The following is a 16,496-nucleotide window of genomic DNA, read 5'->3' as shown; positions in this document are numbered from 1 at the left end:
CAAGCAAGTTGTAAGGTAATTAGTGAATATTCATCTTTCTATAATTTCTCAATGTTTCTCTCTTCTCAACCCCTCTCAAGCTTGAGAAGTTTAATTGGTATGGTTTTTTTTTAAATGCTATTGAAGTTTGAATAGTAGTGAAGAGTTACATAATTTAATAAATGCTATTGAAGTTACTTTTTATTCATGTTTAAATTCTAATGATTCTTATGTAAATTCTCTCTCTCACTCAAGAAATGGTCATACTCATGACCCATTCTCAATCCAAATCAAGCTTTTCATAAAGCTTTTCCTTAACCCAAGATTAAGCTATGCTTGAGGCCAAATTAATGGCTTTTTCTTATGCTTTTAGTTTATGTATATTGATGATTCAATCCATTATGGATTAAGGATCCAATTAGAGAATCATTTTAATTATTTCCTTAATGATAAGCTTTATCCCTTAGAAAAATTGAGATTTATCAGTCATAGCAGCGGAGCTATGGCAAAATTTTTATAAAAATTATGCAAAAAAAATTTTCATTCAAAGCATAAAAAGAGGACTTCCTACCATATTCTAGGAATCATCATCCTAGATTAATTGAAAGAATTTCATTATAATCATGGAGAAATTGAATTTTAATATTATGCATAAAGGATAAATTTTTATATCAAAAGTGTTATTTTTACCATTTTTATTTTCATGCATAGAAGTATGCATAATGGATAAATTTTTATATCAAAAGTGTTACTTTTATCATTTTTATTTCATACATAAAAGTATGCATAAAAGAAAATTTTTATATCAAAAGTGTTACTTTTATCATTTTTAATTTTCATGCATAGAAGTATGCATAAAGGAAAATTTTTATATTAAAAGTGTTACTTTTATCATTTTTAATTTTCATGCATAGAAGTATGCATAAAGGAAAAATTTTTATATCAAAAGTGTTACTTTTATCATATTGGATTTCATGCATATAGGTATGCATAAAAGTTATTCTTTTTATACTAAAAGTATGATTTTCCTCATAAATGGATTTTATGCTTAACTTAGATGCATAAGAGAAATTCTTTTATTCTAAAAGTATAATTCTCTACCAAATTGAAATCATGCATAAGAAGATGCATAAAAGATTGATTTTAATTTCGAAAGTGTTAGTCTCCTTAAATGGAATTTATGTATAAATAAATGTGTAGAGAAATCTTATATCAAATAAAAGAATTCTCTTTTAAAAAAAAAAAAAAGATATGAAATGTGATAAGATGTGATAAGAGGTGTATGAGATGTGATAAGAATTGATAAGATGCGTATGGAAGTTGATAGGATGTGATAAGAGGTGTGTTAAGAGGTGATAAGATGCTTATGAAATAAGTTAGGATGTGATAAGATGAATTAAGATGTGTATGGGGGGATGAGGTAAGAAGTGTATGTGATAGGATAAGATGTATATGGGTTGTGATAGGGCGAGAATGGATGTGATGTAAAAGATTAGATGTGAAGGTATATGGGGTTATATAAATGGGAATGTGAAAAATGGATGTATGTATGTGGATGTGTGGATATGGAGATGGGAGTGTGGATGTATGAACATGAAAATGGATATATGCATGAAGATGTATATGCATAGATGTAAATGTGGATGTAGATGTGGATGTATAGATGTGAATGGATGTGGATGTATAGATGTGAATGGAAATGTGGATGTGGATGTATGTGAATGTGGATGTAGATGTGGATGTATAGATGTGAATGTGGAATGTGGATGTGGATGTATGTATGTATGTGGATGTATAGATGTGGATGTATAGATGTGGATGTATGGGAATGTGGATGTGGATGTATGTAGATGTGGATGTAGATGTGGATGTATAGATGTGAATGGATGTGGATGTATAAATGTGAATGGAAATGTGGATGTGGGTGTATGTGAATGTGGATGTAGATGTGGATGTATAGATGTGAATGTGGAATGTGGATGTGGATGTATGTATGTATGTGGATGTAGATGTGGATGTATAGATGTGAATGGGAATGGGGATGTGGATGTATGTGAATGTGAATGTAGATGTGGATGTATGTGAATGTGAATGTAGATGTGAATGTGGAATGTGGATGTGGATGTATGTATGTATGTGGATGTAGATGTGGATATATGGATGTGTATGTATGAATGTGGATATGGGATGTGGATGTATAAATGAGGATGTGAAAATGGAGATAAGCATGTAGATGTGGATGTATGGATGTGAATGTGGATGTGGATGTGGATGTATGGATGTGGATATGGATGTGAATATATGATATGTGATGTGAAGGAATCTGAAGTGCAGAGATGGAAAAGGAGGTGATTGGATGAGTACACATATACATGGAATGTGGAATAAGTAATGTGGATTAATGAGGGATAATGTGGAAAAATGAGAGTTAATATAGAAACTGTATTTGTAAACTGTTTGTAAATGCTGTTTGTAAATGGCTGTTTTATGTCAAGAATGCTGGGGAAGCATTTTGACCGTCTTGTGATTAAGGTCGTGGAAACCTAACTGATAAAGTTGCAACTGCTGACGGAGAGTCAATGGAGGACGTCTCGCGTAGCAAGGTCGACCGAGGTCTTGACCAGCCTCGGTTCGATTAAAATGGTGAGCTTCCGGTACGGTGGATGAGGGACCAAGGAAGCGGCCTATGAGTGAAGCGCTAGGTCACCTGCGAAGGATCCTAGAGGGTGCTGACCATACGGTGCTCGGGCTCTGGGTCGCCTAGGATACCCACGCGTGCGTCGAGGAAGATATTGGAACAAGGAGTAAGAGTTGTTTTGTGAAACCGGGCATGGATCTGGTTGACTGACCTTGCTGGTCCTCAACGGATGAGTCCATGGCTCTTTTATATGGATCTGTTGGTTGATCTTGCTGATCTTCAACGAGAGTCCATCTTGATAAGTGATTATATTGCCGAGTATTATGGGCTAGGAACTATGGAAACGGCCTCTGTGTGGACAGGTGGTGAGCGTTCTAGTTGCCAATGATGCCATAGATACTCTGATGAAGGAATGATGGGAAATTATGAATCAACTGGATAAATTGGGAGATTGTGATCAGTGGTACTATGGTTTCATTAAAGGATTGTTTTAAAGTTAGCTGATGCTAAGAAAAAGGCAATTTTCATATTGGGTGTGTAAGTGGTGTGGCTAGTTTTATGTTTGCATGAAATTCCGGCTAGGGGGCCTTGGAACTCTTTTCCTTGGTACCCGGGACAAAACCTAACCAAATTCCAAATTGGATCCCATCACTACAGTGGTTGGGCGGTTGGCTAACCCATGGGATCGGATGGGGTTAGGCTGGACTGATGGATCCATAAATCGAGACTCAACTTTGTTTTTACGATAGATAAAGTAAATCCCGGATAGAAATTGTTCTATGGATAGGAATCAACGGCTGTGCCTCTTGATGGGGAAAAAAGCGTTGATCCCAATGATCCAAGTGCAAGTTTCTACCTTGATTTGACCAAGTACCGTTAAAGGTGCAGTCAGATCAGTTGATCCGTAATGATCTTGACTACGTTAGAGTAAAGAGTTATCCTGGTGGAATCGCCCATGCTTTCCGAGTAAAGGAAGTTTTTCCAGTTTCGGTTTTGGACAAACCGACGGATTAGTCTCTTGTCCGGATATCCGTGGGCGAGGCCCCGAGTGTGAGACCCCTACCCACGCATGATGTGCTACTTCCGCTGCTAGTACCCCGAATCCGTTGCTCGGTGGGAACAGGGGGATCTCACATCTTGCGTGCCTATTCCGAAAGGGTGTGGGTCTAGGTAGGATAGTGTGCGAGTGTGTGTCCACCAATGAGGAAGTGAGAGTGGTGTGAATCGGGGCTAGGGGGGCCATGCATAAATAAAGTTCTAATTAAAATAAAGGGGGATTTGAAAAGGTATGGGTTGGTTGAGAAGGAGCCAGCAAAGACTCGAGAGCAACCGGCGGGGGGGAGGCGAGACCTGCCAGGAGCACTGTGGATGGAGGAGGATGAGCAGGAAGGAGAAGAGGTGGGGGCGCCACCCGGATGTGCCAGCCCCGGCAGAGGAGAGAAGGGAGCAGTGTGAAGAGGGGGGAGAAGACCCGCAATGGGGGAGGTCTGCAGGCGCATGAGAAGAGGGAGAAGGAGTGTGTAAGTTAGAGGAGAAGAGGGAGAGTTGGGCAGAGAGATCTCCTGTGTGCGGGTTAGCCAAGGAAGAGAGAGAGAATAAGCGCAGTTCCGATAGCGTGGGCAGCAGAGTAGCAAAATCAGAGAGGGAAATCATTGGAGTATGCATAGATAGAGAAGGGAGGAAATCACTGGGTGGAGTTATCAGTTGGGCAGCGTGTGTAGAGCAAGTAGAGGAGACAGAGAAACATGGCGCATGGGCAGCCTTCTTTCTGTGTGTGCATGGGTGTGTCCATAGCTGGGCAGGGTTACAGATTAGAGAGAAAAAAAAAACGCTGGAGTTTGTTGTGTGTGGGGCAGCGCCTTAGGAATAGGGTAGCGCAAGAGGAGTAAGAGGGAGAGGGTCTGCATTGCTATCCATAGCCAGTTGGGCAGCCATTGGAATAGAGCGAGAGAAAGAATTCACTGGAGTTATTGTGGGCCCTCTGTAGCTTGTAGAGAAGCGACAGCGAGGGAGAATTGTGTGGGCAGCACCACAGTGAGTAGGAGACAGAGAAGTCGTTGGAGTTGTTGAGTAGAGAAAGAGAGGAAAAACGCTTGATAGATAGAGAGAGAGAGAGAGAGAGAGAGAAACGCTGAGTTGATTCTCAGTGTGGGCTGCGCCATAGAGAGTAGGGAGAGCGAAACAGTGAGAGGAAACGCTGGAGTTACTGTTCATTGGGGAGCGCTAGAGATAGAAAGAGAGAAACTATTTGGTCAGAGTTGAAGAAGAGAGAGAGTGAACACCAATTCTTTGGTGATATTCAGAAGAGAGTAGGTTGAGTTAGTCGCCTGTGTGCATGGGTTGGAGTTAGTAGAAAACTAGAGAGTTGGCATTGATGAGTTAGAGAGAGGTGTGCAAGAAAGAGAGGAAGAGAGAGAGTCAGGGGAAGTGCAACCGGCAACGTGAATGCTTGTGAGCATGAGAAGAGGAAGATAGGAGAGAAGGAGAATGAACAAGTGAGCCTGAGAAGAAGCGAGAAAAGAGCGTAGCAGAAGACAGACAGAAGACGGACTAGCAGCAAAGCCGATTGCAGTTGGTTAGTGCGCTTGAATCTGTTAAATTGACTTATAAAAACATTTAAAATCGTTGCAAAAGTAAACATACACACATAAAAAACGAAGCGTGGTTATTTTGAAAGTGGTTGCATGATAATATGTGAAAGAGAGTGTATGTGAACAGAGATGTAAAGAGAGTAGCTTATCAATGATTGGTGAGAGGTGCTCTTTGCTGCCTGTTTATTCATTGCTAGTGATAGAGGGAGAGTTTGATTTGTTGGCATAATGGTTGATTGCAAAGGATGTGTGTGATTGTGCATGTTAGTGGCATTCAAAGGAAAGAGGGAGAGAATTGGATCAATAAAAGTTCAGATTTTCATGAGTTTTGTGTGAGAGTGAGTTAAGTAGCAGTGGTGTGTGGAAAATTGTGTCAGAAGTGTTAGAGAGGCAGTGTGATTAAAAGGAACCACAACGCAGCACAATTGAAACGACTTAGACATGTCATAGTCCCTGAGAGAGAGAGATAGAGAATCTGGGTGACTGAGAGATTAAGGTTTGATTGTTGGACTACGCGAGGCTGTGCAGCACTGTGTTTGGGGTAGTTTTAAGCTACATTTGTGTGGGCAGTTGAGTGTATTTGGAAGTGAGTTAGGACGCAGAAGCATAGTTAGAGGGGCCATGGTAGTTGTTGGACGCTTAGCTTGGAGGCGAGTCATTTTTGGTGCGTTCGCCGGGAGGGAGCTAGTCTTTGATAGGCTATGGGTAATCCCAATGCATATATTTTGCATGCTTCCAACTCTGGTCTAGATGTCAGAGGACTATGAGTCTAGGGACTTGTTATGAGAGTACTTCCATTGATGGATCTTAGATGAGGTTGGGTTGATGAGTGACCTAGCCTCAGAGCAAACTTTACCTAGAGACTATATGGTGTTCTTGAGTGAAGAGATTGTGGCCACTTGAGAGAGAACCGAAATGACTATGGAGGAACGGCACGAGAGCGATCTTATGGAAGATGGTTCTAGCCAATCAACATTTGATCCTAACAAGGAGATAAGAGAATACCTTGGTAAGATGTCCTTAATGAAGATAGAGAAAGAACAAGTCCATTTGGAAGTGAGGCAAACTAGAGAGCTAGCCAGTCTAGTGAGTGGTTATCTGTTGCAAGAGGTGCCACAACTAAAAGATGAGATAAGTGAAATGTGTAAAATGCTTGAGCGTGACCGTAGCTACCACAGGGACCAAATGACCGTGATGAGTGCATATGTTAGAGCCTTGAGAGAGGAGCTTGACAAGTATAAAACAATTGCATCAAGAGACCTAGGTTCCTATAGTCGTGAGAGGCAAGCGGAGGGTGAGATATGTGTATCAATAGCCCATATGAATTGTTGCCATAAGCATGGAAGTAAAGTGATTAAAAGGCATGCTAGTGTGGATGTTGGGATTGAATTCTCCTCAGAAGATAGCAAAGAATTTAGAGTTGATCAAGAGGGTGATGCTAAGCCTAAAAGTCAACCTAGGTGTAGGTGTTGTGGTGATCTTGGCCACATTGCTAAATCATGTGTAAAGAAGAACGTAAGTGTAGTGCCCAAAGCCAATAGTGATTCTTGGGGTGAACAATGGAGAGAAGTGAGCAATAGACCTGATAGTATTGAGAGTGTAAGAAAGGAGAGTCCATCTGCCCTAGAATGTGAAGAGGTATCCAGAAGGAATGAAGAGAGGATTTTGAAGTCAAAATATCGACCTAAGTGTAGGCAGTGTGGTATAGAAGGCCATATTGCTAGATCATGTGGAGAGAAGAGAGCCGTGAAGCTAAAAGCTGTGCATCGTTAGAGATATAATGTGCGTAGAGGTTAGGGCATGGTCGACATTTAGGACACTGTAGTTGTTTTAGTGAGGTCTTGTCTGTATTACATATAGATGTTTGGCAAAAGGACATGGTCTATGTGTAGGATGCTGTGGGTTTTTACGAAAGATTAAGTGTTTGAAAGATGTATAGATGCTTGCAAGCCATAGCATGTGAAAAAATGTGTGGAGTGGAGAGGGTATGACCTATGTGTAGGACACTGTAGCTTTTGTTTGAGAGTAGGTGGCTGGATGACATATAGGTGTTTGTGGCAGAGGCATGGTCTATGTCTAGGACACTGAAGCTCTTTGCAACAGAAGTAGGTGACTGTAGCATGTAGATGCCTGCAATCCATGAAGAAAAAAAAAACTAAAAAAACAAACAAAATAGAAAAAAAAACATGACATCGATGGAGAGATGGAGTTTGTTGGAGATCATGAGAGAGGAAGGAGATATATGCTAAACTCTTTGTTGGGGGTAGTCCTTATGGTGGTGCTTGTAAGCGAGATGTGTGATTTCTCTTTCATAAAGAGTGGGAGCTTTTGAAAGACTAAGTGTCGAGGCTGATTTTTCCAATTTATATGTTTGACTGCTAAGAAATGAAGAAGATATGGGGAGTTGTTACTAGTTGGAGCGTGAGGAATGGTGAGGAGCAGAAGTTTGTAGGAGTGAATTGATAAGTAGATGGAGCAAGCGACGTGAAGAGTGTAGAAGTGAAGTTGAGAGTTGATGGATATATAAGCTAAGAGCCCTAAGAACGGAGAGGTTAAGAAAGGAGAGGTTGTGTGATCGATGCTGCATAGTGAAGAGTCTTCTTCGACAGTTAGCTTGTAAGAGTTCCCAATCAAGTGTGAGAGGAAATACCCTATGTTAGGGAAGGGTGTGGTCTTACCTATTTTGCAGAAATATTCAGGACTTCAGAGAGCTGGTGTTTTGCTTGTAGCTGCTGAGGATATGTGTTGATGGCTATTGCTTGCTTGATGAGAAACCAATGAAGGCAAATAAACAGGTGTTTCCTTTCCAATGTTCACATGATTTAATTCAAAAAAATTGGTCAATTCATGCTTGTTATTGAGAGAAGTGATTAAGTCATTGGTTATTAAATAGGGTGATTTCTGTACTCTAGGCTACGACCTGCTATAGTCTTGACTCCACCTCCTCTTTTGGTTCGGTTTACCAATCATAAGTTGTGACCTAGCTAGATATTGACTACATTGGGTACGGTGGAGATCCTCTTTTAATGTGAACATAGTGCTTTCTAATGCTTGATAGTTGTGGTTATGCTCTTAATCCGATGGATGTAGCTTGTATAGGCAAGTGTCTGGTCTTTCTAGTGGGCTTAATCCTCTTTAACACCTGATTTCTGGTATTCTAAAGGAATGTTTCACTGTGTGATGAGCCTGGGAAGGGGAATGTTTGGTTTGCCAGTTCTTTATGTATGTCAGAAAAAAAAAACAGAAGAAAAAAAAAAAGGAAAGACACATCGTGACTGCAAAATACAGAAAAAACCTCACGAAAAGACAAATCCAAAAGAAATGGCGAAAAAAAAGAAAGAAAAAAAAGAAAAAACTAATAAAATAAAAAAATTTGCATGTTGTGTTGTGGGTCTATCGCCGTACTGGTCTTTGGTAGGTGGGGGGAGTCCCTCTAGCTTTGCTAGGGCCCCGAGCCGATGCCTTGGGTTGGTGCGGGATAGCCATGCCTAGGGTAGACTGGTAGATTCCTGGAGAAGGCCTTGTGGATAATGAGGAACCAGGGTCGATGCCTGTTCTATCTTAGGATGGTCGCCATTGTGATGTGGTATATGTATGTATGTTGTACTTGGGAATAAAATCAGGCGATGACCATCACTAGAGTGATTGCCTTTATCATATTTGGAATTGGGCGTTTTTTGGGAAATAGCCTCTTTTCAGACCTGAGACCAGCATTGATAGCTCTCGCGATTAAACAGCAATAACATAATTATCTAGACTTAGCAAGTTGACTATGGTCACATTAACAGTTGACCTTACCTTTCCTATTGAGGGTTATGACTGGTCTAGCTCACAATTTTTGATTTGTTGACCTTTCCAACTGAGGAAGTGGTTGCTATTATGGGAGGTGTTGGTTTAGAGTACTGAGATTACTTTTATTTGATGCTTGGTGACTTATCCCTTGTGGGCTTGAGATTTGTGATATTTTGGTGTATTTTTGTGGTTTATCCTGAGCATTTTTACTATGGAAGTGTTTTTGTTTTTCAGGTGCTCACGAGGACGTTCGCAATTGAGAAGGGGAGAGTATTTTTTAAAAACACGCTGAGGTGCTGCAGCGATGTAGAGGAGCAGCGGTTTAAGCTTTCCATGATTGTTCTGTATGTCTTTTTAGTTCTTGACCTCTTGATTGAGAGCACGTCCATGGGCCACTACTCTCATCCAGATGGTTAAGTTCGGCCACTACTCTCATCCAGATGGTTAAGTTCTAATAAGTCATGATCAGTGATCAGTGCCAGTGTTTGTTTGTCGAGGACGACTTCACATTTCAGTGGGGGAGGAATGTAGACCCTTGGATTTGGCACAAATTTGTAACTTTTGGGGACTATTTGGGATCTGCATGGGTCATCTTAGCTGCATTAAGACATAAATCATTGCATATTGTGGCGTGATTGTTATGGTTTTGGTGTGACGCATTTGCATGTATAATTTCTTGCTGATTGGAAGATGCCATTAGAATCTGGTTAAACTGCTTGGTCGTTATAAAGAAGTGGAAGAGAGAGAAGATGAGGTCAAGTCTAGGCTCATACTTAGATCTATACGTGCTATTAGACATGGAGGACGCTAGTGACAATGTTGTAATATGTGTTCACTGCTGTCATACATGATAGAGATGACCATGATGTAGTTTTGTAACTGCATCTTTCTTTGAGGATAGATTTGGGTTTCCATTGCGAACTCATCTGGACCTATTCTTTGTGGAATTAGTGGCCATGCGGTCAATGCAAAGCTTCGTCCGATCTTGGATTCATTAGGATACACATTTTGTCGTATCGGCAGCCACCCAGACTTTGCTATGTGCATTTCCATACGAGTTGTGACTGTTTGGTAGTGGCTATGGTCTTGCGTGCCTATTCCGAAAGGGTGTGGGTCTAGGTAGGATAGTGTGCGAGTGTGTGTCCAGTGAGGAAGTGAGAGTGGTGTGAATCGGGGCTAGGGGGGCCATGCATAAAAAAAGTTCTAATTAAAATAAAGGGGGATTTGAAAAGGTATGGGTTGGTTGAGAAGGAGCCAGCAGAGACTCGAGAGCAACCGGCGGGGGGGGGGGGACCCGCCAGGAGCACTGCGGATGGAGGAGGATGAGCAGGAAGGAGAAGAGGTGGGGGCGCCACCCGGATGCACCAGCCGGCAGAGGAGAGAAGGGAGCAGTGTCAAGAGGGGGGAGAAGTCCCGCGATGGGGGAGGTCTGCAGGCACATGAGAAGAGGGAGAAGGAGCGTGTAAGTTAGAGGAGAAGAGGGAGAGTCGGGCAGAGAGATCTCCTGTGTGCGGGTTAGCCAAGGAAGAGAGAGAGAATAAGCACAGTTCCGATAGCGTGGGCAGCCGAGTAGCAAAATCAGAGAGGGAAATCGCTGGAGTATGCGTAGATAGAGAAGGGAGGAAATCGCTGGAGTTATCAGTTGGGCAGCGTGTGTAGAGCAAGTAGAGGAGACAGAAAAACATGGCGCATGGGCAGCCTTCTTTCTGTGTGCGCATGGGTGTGTCCATAGCCGGGCAGGGTTAGCGATTAGAGAGAAAAAAAACGCTGGAGTTTGTTGTGTGTGGGGCAGCGCCTTAGGAATAGGGTAGCGCAAGAGGAGTAAGAGGGAGAGGGTCTGCGTTGCTATCCATAGCCAGTTGGGCAGCCATTGGAATAGAGCGAGAGAAAGAATTCACTGGAGTTATTGTGGGCCCTCTGTAGCTTGTAGAGAAGCGACAGCGAGGGAGAATTGTGTGGGCAGCACCACAGTGAGTAGGAGACAGAGAAGTCGTTGGAGTTGTTGAGTAGAGAAAGAGAGGAAAAACGCTTGATAGATAGAAAGAGAGAGAGAGAGAGAGAGAGAGAGAGAGAGAGAGAGAGAGAGAAACGCTGAGTTGATTCTCAGTGTGGGCTGCGCCATAGAGAGTAGGGAGAGCGAAACAGTGAGAGGAAACGCTGGAGTTACTGTTCATTGGGGAGCGCTAGAGATAGAAAGAGAGAAACTATTTGGTCAGAGTTGAAGAAGAGAGAGAGTGAACGCCAATTCTTTGGTGATATTCAGAAGAGAGTAGGTTGAGTTAGTCGCCTGTGTGCATGGGCTGGAGTTAGTAGAAAACTAGAGAGTTGGCATTGATGAGTTAGAGAGAGGTGTGCAAGAAAGAGAGGAAGAGAGAGAGTCAGGGGAAGTGCAACCGGCAACGTGAATGCTTGTGAGCATGAGAAGAGGAAGATAGGAGAGAAGGAGAATGAACAAGTGAGCCTGAGAAGAAGCGAGAAAAGAGCGTAGCAGAAGACAGACAGAAGACGGACTAGCAGCAAAGCCGATTGCAGTTGGTTAGTGCGCTTGAATCTGTTAAATTGACTTATAAAAACATTTAAAATCGTTGCAAAAGTAAACATACACACATAAAAAACGAAGCGTGGTTATTTTGAAAGTGGTTGCATGATAATATGTGAAAGAGAGTGTATGTGAACAGAGAAGTAAAGAGAGTAGCTTATCAATTTATTGGTGAGAGGTGCTCTTTGCTGCCTGTTTATTCATTGCTAGTGATAGAGAGAGAGTTTGATTTGTTAGCATAATGGTTGATTGCAAAGGATGTGTGTGATTGTGCATGTTAGTGGCATTCAAAGGAAAGAGGGAGAGAATTGGATCAATAAAAGTTCAGATTTTCATGAGTTTTGTGTGAGAGTGAGTTAAGTAGCAGTGGTGTGTGGAAAATTGTGTCAGAAGTGTTAGAGAGGCAGTGTGATTAAAAGGAACCACAACGCATCACAATTGAAACGACTTAGACATGTCATAGTCCCTGAGAGAGAGAGGTAGAGAATTTGGGTGACTGAGAGATTAAAGTTTGATTGTTGGACTATGCGAGGCTGTGCAGCACTGTGTTTGGGGTAGTTTTAAGATACATTTGTGTGGGCAGTTGAGTGTATTTGGAAGTGAGTTAGGACGCAGAAGCATAGTTAGAGGGGCCATGGTAGTTGTTGGACGCTTAGCTTGGAGGCGAGTCAGTTATCCGGGATCTACTTCAACTATCGTAACTTAACAAAATTGAGTCTCATTTTAGGGATCCATCAATCCAGCCCCATCCAATCCCATGGGTTAGCCAACCGCCTAACCACTGTAGTGATAGGATCCATTTAGAAATTTGGTTATGTTTTGCCCCAGGTACCAGGGAAAAGAGTTCCCAGGCCCCCTAGCCAGCGCTTCAAGCAAACTTCAAGATAGTCACACCACTTACACACCCAATATGAAATTACTTATTTCACAGATTTAGCTATCTTTAAAACAATCTTTTAATGAAACCATAGTATCACTGATCATAATCCTCCAAAATATCCAGCTTGAATTCTAATTTCCAATCATTCCTTCATCAGTGTACCTATGGAATCATTGGCAACCAGAACGCTCACCACCTGTTCACTGAGGGGCCTTTTCAATAGTTCCTAGCTCATAGTACCCGAAAATATATTCAATTAAGAAAATCTAGATGGATTCTCCATTTGAAGATAAGCAAGATCAACCAACAGATCCATATAAAAGAGCCATGGACTCATCCGTTGAGGATCAGCAAGGACAATCAACTAGATCCATGCCTGAGTTCAGAAAACAACTCTAACTCCTTATTCCATTTTCTTCCTCGATGCACACGTGGGTATCTTCGGCGACCCAGAGCCCGAGCACCGTATGGTCAGCACCCTCTAGGCTCCTTCGCAGGTCACCTAGCGCTTCACTCATAGGCCGCTTCCTTGGTCCCTCATCCACCGTGCTGGAAGCTCACCATTTAAATTGAGCCGAGGCTGGTCAAGACCTCGATCGACCGTGCTACGCGAGACGTCCTCCGTTGACTCTCCATCAGCTCTTGTAACTTTATCACTTAGGTCTCCACGACCTCATTCACAAGATGGTCAAAATACTTCCCCAGAATTCTTGACATAAAACACTCATTTAAAAAAAGGTCATAAATACAGTTTCTAATGAACTCTCATCTTTCCACATTGTTCCACATCATTTCTCGTTATTCCACATTCTTCTACATCAATTCACATTGCATATTCCACATCCAGTCATATGTATTTCCATCGTCTTCATCCATTCTCATCCAATCACATCATATTACATCTCATCACATCTATCCACATCTATCCTCATCACATCTCATTCATTCACATCTACCCATATCCACATCATATCACATCACATCCATTCACATCTACCTTGACCCACATCACATCACATCACATCCATTCACATCTACCTAGATCCACATCACATCACATTCATCCACCTTACATCTCATCCATTCACATCCACCTAGATCCACATCACATCACATTCATCCACCTTACATCTCATCCATTCACATCTACCTAGATCCACATCACATCACATTCATCCACCTTACATCTCATCCATTCACATCTACCCTGACCCACATCACATCACATCACATCCATTCACATCTACCTAGATCCACATCACATCACATTCATCCACCTTACATCACATCTATTCACATCTACCCTGACCCTCATCACATCACATCACATCCATTCACATCTACCTAGATCCACATCACATCACATTCATCCACCTTACATCTCATCCATCCATTCACATTACATCACAATCATTTATATTCATTCAGATCCATATCTCACCATCACATCCATCCACACATCACATCTCATCTCATCCATTCACGTCTTATCACATCATATTCACATCCTTTTACATCTCATCATATCATATTCACATCACATCACATCTATTCAGATATCATCACATTACATTCACATCCATTTACATCTCATCGCATCCATTTACATCTCATCGCATCCATTCAGATATCATCACATCACATTCACATCTATTCACACCTCATCGCATCCATTCAGATATCATCACATCACATTCACATCTATTCACACCTCATCGCATCCATTTACATCTCATCACATCCACTCACATCTCATCACCTCCATTCACATCTCATCACACCCATTCACATCCATCACATTCATTGCATCCATATCACATCACATACATTCTATCCACATATATCCTTATCACATAACATTCATTCCATCTATATCACATCACATCATATACATTCCATCCACATCTATCCCTATCACATAACATTCATTCCATCCATATCACATCGCATTCATTCCATCCACATTACATCATGTCCACATCTACCCACATCACATCTCATTCATTCCATCCATATTACATCACATCCATATCTCATCACATCCATTTACATCTCATCACATTCATCCACATCCATCCATTCATTCACATGCATATCTATCACATCACATCCCATTCGCATCCATTTACATCACATCACATCCTTTCACATATCATCACATCTCATTCTCATCCATTTACATCACATCACATCCTTTCACATATCATCACATCTTATTCACATCTCATCACTTCACATCCACATCTATTTACACCACATCACATCTTATTCATATCACATCTCATTCTCATCCATTTACATCACATCACATCCTTTCACATATTATCACATCTTATTCACATCTCATCACATTCACATCCACATCTATTTACATCACGTCACATCTCATCCACATCTCATCACATTCACATCCACATCCATTTACATCACATCACATCCACATCCACATCCATTTACATCACATCACATCTCATCCACATTCACTCACATCTTATCACATCGCATTCACATCTTATTCACATCACATTCACATTTAGTACCGTTTTCTACTTTCGATACCGATGGGACTTTTCTAAGTTTCTTCCAATTGCTTGGCCTAGTTAAAGGTACTTTTTCACGATGGATATTTTCATATTCTTTCTCAAATTTCTCAAGTGAAATATATTCAATATTCTTCTTTTTGAGTAAAAGATTCATGGGATTTACAAAAATCAATTCTACCCATATTTTTCAATAAAATTAATAATGCTCAAAATTCCACTTTTGATAAATACTCAAAATTTGAATTATGCCAAAAATTTCCCTTTTACCATTTAATTACTTGGATCTCAAATATCATGGAAATTTCTTTTTTTTTGTATAAAAATGATTTTACCAAATTTTTTTCTTTTCTCATAATCAATTAATTATGCATAATTACAAAAACTTATTTCTCATGAATATGATGAAAATCTTTCTTTTTGCATAGGATATCCAATCCTAGAATATGGTAGGAAGTCCTCTTTTAGCAGTATGCATAGAAATAAGATATGTAATATTTTTTAAAAATTTTACCATAGCTTCGCTGCTGCTATTACTGATAATTCTCAATTTTTCTTAAAAGAGTAAAAGCTTGTAATGAAAATATGATAGTAGTTCCTCTTTTATGCTTAAAATCAAACTATGAATTTAAATCATAATTTTAACCATAATCATAAACTTAATTATGATTATCCCACTAGATTAAGCTCATTCCATTATTTCTCTTTTCCCAAATTCATAGGATAATCTATTTTTCATTTAGAGTCAATCAAAGTAGTTTTTAACTACTTATAAATAATCTAAAAGAAATAACCATTATTTTGTTAACACAAAATCATAAAAAATATCATTTTCTTAATCTCTAGCTTATCAAGCCTAGAGTTTAGCTTTGAATTAAGAGACTATCATTGAGAAGCATCCTTTTTCAAGGGATTTAGCCATAAATATGGCTATTCTTTTAGAGAGAGAGATTTACTTAAAGAAAGAATTACAAATAAGCATAAAGATTAACTTTCTCTTAATTAAGCATTAAGACTTTAAGGGAAAGCTTGATTTGAATTAAAACAATTATTTAGAAATCTTCTCAAGCTTGAGAAGGGTTGAGAAGAAGAAAGTCATTGAGATAAATTGTGAAAAACCATAAAAATTGATTTTACCTCCAAGTTTGGCTTGATTCTCTATTAGCAGTGAAGCCCCTGACCAATCAATTGGTCCACCAAGAGGAGAAGAGCAACTCCAAGAGTTGTTGTAGAGAGAGAGATCTCCAAGCTCCCAAGAGAGAGGAAAATTTAAGGGATAATAGAAAATATGATTATTTTAATATAATACTGGCATGGTATAACTCCAATATTTTTTTACAAATGACTGCTGAGGGTCTATTTATAGGTGAGGGAGGTCAATAATCAAGTCCATCTAGGTTCTAGAATTTTCCAGGTTCAATTTGACTCAATTTGGACAAGATTAGGACCAATTTGGCTCCCTTTTTTATTTGGTTTGATCCAAGAGAGAGGAGAGATAAAAATATCACAAATTTTTTGAATTAAAACCCTTCCACAC

Source organism: Cibotium barometz, chromosome 49 (assembly GCF_041138505.1).
Source record: "Cibotium barometz isolate CiBa-2024 chromosome 49, ASM4113850v1, whole genome shotgun sequence".
In the NCBI taxonomy this organism is placed as follows: domain Eukaryota; kingdom Viridiplantae; phylum Streptophyta; class Polypodiopsida; order Cyatheales; family Cibotiaceae; genus Cibotium; species Cibotium barometz.
Note: the sequence above shows the minus strand (reverse complement) of the source record.